The sequence below is a fragment of the Misgurnus anguillicaudatus genome, chromosome 19 (assembly GCF_027580225.2).
Source record: "Misgurnus anguillicaudatus chromosome 19, ASM2758022v2, whole genome shotgun sequence".
Lineage (NCBI taxonomy): Eukaryota > Metazoa > Chordata > Actinopteri > Cypriniformes > Cobitidae > Misgurnus > Misgurnus anguillicaudatus.
Window position 1 is genome coordinate 46,602,044 of NC_073355.2, and position 4,228 is coordinate 46,606,271.

Consider the following 4,228-nt stretch of genomic DNA (forward strand, 5'->3'; position numbering starts at 1 on the left):
AAAACAAAGGGTATTTCTTATAATATTATTGCTACACTCTTAAAACGAATGTGTTAAAATAACACATCTTGTGTCTAGTTAAGGACAACACACCTAGTGGGGCCACAATGGGGCCTGTTACGACCCCAACTGTTGTCTAGGGCAGGGGGTAACATTTTGTGCAAAGAGAAAAAAAAGAAAAAAAATTAACTCCGGTAGGTGTGTGTGTGTGTAGCAATGACAACTGCGCAAAAACTTTCAACAAGAATATTTATTATACAAAAAGAAGTTATAAGGCCAGATACATTTTAGTGAAGAACTTTAGAGTATTAAGTGAAAACAATAAAGTACAAAATATGACTATTTACAGTATTTACAGTATAACAAAAGGAACAAACACAAAGCCCACACTCTTAAAACAAATGTGTTAAAAACAACACAACATGTGTTATTTTTTACACATGTTCTGAGTGTGCGCAGGGACAACACATGTTGAGTTAAATTTAACACAGAATATGTGTTATAAAATGCAACACAAAAAATGTGTTGCTTCAGTAAACACATTAATGTGTAACTTTCTATTAATTTAACACAACTGTGTGTTACCCAGTAATTGTTTAGTTTTAATATAAAAGAGAAAAAAAACATACGATTTGTAAACTTTAAATAATGAAATCAAGCAGACAACTATTAAATATTGTTCACAAACGATTTATTTGTAAAATAATAAATATTTGACAATTAATGCTAGCATGAAAATATGCTAGTACTGTATGTTGCAAGATGTATGCTAATTTAAATAAATTTAAGTGCAAGTATAATCACTTCAAACATACATTACATTCATACATAAAAAAACACCATTTATAAAATAATTCATTGAATTTAAAAGCACATGTGTTCAACATGTTGAAACAATGTCTGAAATCGTTTTCAACATGCAAGTTATCAAAAATTCTTACCTTGTCCTGAAACATTAAGACGTTATTTTACATTAAGAAAAATACTTCAAATGAACTTGACAAGTGTATTCAAAGAAATTTCCATCACAAAATATTTAGGGGCAGTTTCCCGGACAGGGATTATCTTAATCCAGGACTAGGCCTTAGATTAATTAGGAAATATATCTATGTCTTACTAAAAACATTACCTGTGTGCATTTTGAGGCAAAAAAAGGCCACTGATGTATTTTAAGATATGTCAGTGCAAGTTGTTTTCAGTTTGGACAGCTCTTAAAAATGTTTTAGTCTAGGACTAGTCTAATCCCTGTCCGGGAAACCGCCACACAGTGCATGCATTGGTTAAAACAGACTGCAATTTTGCGGTCCATTTTGAAACTCCATTGGCTTGGATCGTTTGCAAGAGGACTGGGACAAGGGTAGATCATATTCATACCAAAAAAAAAAAACTGAAGACAGTTGGCAGGGATACTTAAGGTTACTTAGCTAGTAAATTTAAAAAGTCTGTCTACCGCACAGGTCCGATTGTAAACATCAAGTGGAAAGGCAAGAGAATCATTCATTGCGACAATTACATAGTGGCCTCTATGTCCTGAAGAACCGCTGGAAACCAACTGTGGCTGAGCTGATTTTAGACACCTTTTCATCATTTAGTAAGCAAAGAGGTCACACTGGTACCAGCCTACAGAAATGAAACAATATACATCATTAGAAAATGTTGTTGCATGAAAATTACTTATTTTATATAAGGTTTTTAGTCACAAAGCTTACCGCCACCAAGTCCCACAGGTCTGAGACAGCAGAATTCACACAGCAGAAGATCTGGGTGTGGTAAACATGCAGGTCACATGCAAAATATAAATTATGAGAAAAGATTCTTTAAAAAGGATTCCTTTTATATCTTACATTAAATGTTATATTTTAAATGTCATTTTCCAAATAAAAAAATTGGAACAGAGACAGGAAATCATACCATTATGTTGACTGTCAGCTTTCTTCAATGAATGTCTGATGTCCATTTTCTTCTCTAAAGATGCTATTTCCCTGAGTTTCGCAATAATTGTCACCTCCCATTTCCTGATAAACATGTCTTCTTTCCTATCGGTAAGTCTGGAAACTCAATGTCCACCTTCAGTAAATTTAATAAGAAATATTAATATTCAAATGATGAAACACTTTGTGTAAAGTTATCTGCAGTTAAGTATATTACAAAGACTGGCATGTCCAGACATTGGGGATATTCCTTAAAGATTTCACCAACAGTTGGTGATTTTGTCATTACTTGTATCCATCTCCTTTGATGACTGAAGGTTTGGTCAATGGCATTCTTTATTGATGATGTCCTCTCACGTGTTGAAGCTTCCGTCTGATGTTCTGTAGTCTCATTTTTTTTGTGATGGCCCATCAAAAAAAAAAAAAGAAAGAAAAATGCTCCTATCATGATCAATTCAAAAATAGCACTAAGTTAGAGTCAAGTACAGTTTTTATACACATTGTCAAGTAAGTAATTTCATACACATTAATGAAGTATGTAAAAGCATCCTTACAGTACATGTCCCTCATTTTGACCAAATGAGACCATAATCCAACAACACAATCTCCTTTGCGAGTGCCAGCTTTTCTTTTTCAGATGGATAGCTGAAAAAGATTACAAACAAACATTGACACAAGAATTGTGATTTACATCTAGTAGCATGACTACACCCATTTTATTCACTACCCAGCACTTTAGCCTTACTGCAAGCAGTGAAATGGTTCGTAAAGTTTGACTCCTTACATTTAGACCACTACGTTATGTTGAACGCGAGGGCGCGACACGAAAATAAAAAACATTATTATAAAATGTGGCGGTGCATCCAGTATGTTACAGCATCACCGAATAATAATGAGTTTTACCGTCTTTTGTCTCGTCATGCCGCTCACAGGTGTACAGTACGTTAGGTACAGTGACGTGCATACTGTTCCACCATGTGCTTAACCAAACGCGACGAGGCGTCGCGATAATCGAAAGGCATATTTATAATATCCCGTCCTATTAACGTCAGGACATAAACTGAAAAGAAACCCGTTACCGCGTGTCACGTCTATTTAGGACACGGTGTTAAAGATTTACGTTAAAGTGCTGCAAGTGTCACACATACGTAGTCCAATGTGCCTTTCATTAAACAATGACTGTTAACATGAATCTCCAAACGTAACTTTGCAAAACGAGCGAACATTTAACGTTACCACAATAAAGTTTAAATGAACAGTCTCCTGCACAATTAATGCTAAAGTTTCTTACACTATATGAAACATAGATATCATATTATAACGGTAATTTTTTATTTAAATTCTTACCTGATGCAGACAGGAACATTCTTGACCTCTTGACTGGAAATGCGGTTGAAAAAAGAACGTCACAGCGCAGGCGCAACACAATATGCATTCTTGTCTGTTTTTTTCTCCTCAATAAAACAAATACAAAATAGACTGCCAAGGCTCAATAATAATGTTCACGAATTTCATAATAATAAAATAATAATAACACACGCAAAAAAAATATACAACAATGCGTGGTTGTCTGTCCAAGTGAAACGTCATCAGCTGACTGAACTAACAGCCACCAATGGAAGAGAACGCCTGCATAATGTTTGAAATATTACTCTTATTGTGTCACAAAATGTATATTCAAAAGCTATTTAGGCGAGAATGTATGTATAAAAAGATCAAATGTGCGGTCGGTTAATAAAGATAGCGTTTATTAAAAAATCTGCTCCGACTCTTTCGGAGTTCTGATCCAGACAACCACCGGATACTCAGCGCTAATGTACCCCGCCCAACGCAGCTTGATCTGGGCAAGTCCTTATGAAAATCCCCGCTGGCTGTTATGTGGTAGTAGTGGTTAACAGTAGATATATTTTGGTTAACAGTAGATATATTTTATTTTGTTACTTCGTTTAAATATAAATCATCATTAAATTACAATAATTATGCATTTTATTTTATGGTGTACTGGTAAACGTGTTTTACACATTCATTGTGTAAGCAGTTAAGCATAATATTTACACATTATGTGTCAGTTCTAACACAAAAATGTGTTGGAATCCTTTTACACATATTTTGTGTAAAATTTTAACACATCAATTTTAAGAGTGCAGGGAAAAGGGACGAGAGTGGTGCTAAATCAAAGAAATCATCAAAAAAGAACAAAACTAGTTTGAAAACCCTCTAAGCTAGCTAACAAAACAAAAGGGAATAGAAAGGAAAAGTCTTCAGCGTTTTCACGCCCAACCTCAACTACACTAACT

General features: G+C 34.5%; 1 long non-coding RNA gene across 5 annotated transcripts; it reads right to left on the reverse strand.

Moving 5' to 3' along the window:
- Positions 1–1,333: 1,333 nt before the first annotated feature.
- Positions 1,334–3,505, reverse strand: LOC129434316 (uncharacterized). 5 transcript variants are annotated; one of them, XR_012359031.1, is made up of 6 exons: positions 3,279–3,505; positions 2,486–2,576; positions 2,221–2,319; positions 1,912–2,067; positions 1,710–1,760; positions 1,334–1,620 (listed from the first exon to the last, which is right to left on the reverse strand). It is a non-coding gene; the product is annotated as an uncharacterized lncRNA (long non-coding RNA). The 5 variants fall into 5 exon arrangements; XR_012359028.1 differs by having other exon boundaries at positions 2,221–2,372; positions 3,279–3,504; XR_012359027.1 differs by having other exon boundaries at positions 2,221–2,372; positions 2,486–3,498.
- Positions 3,506–4,228: the final 723 nt, after the last annotated feature.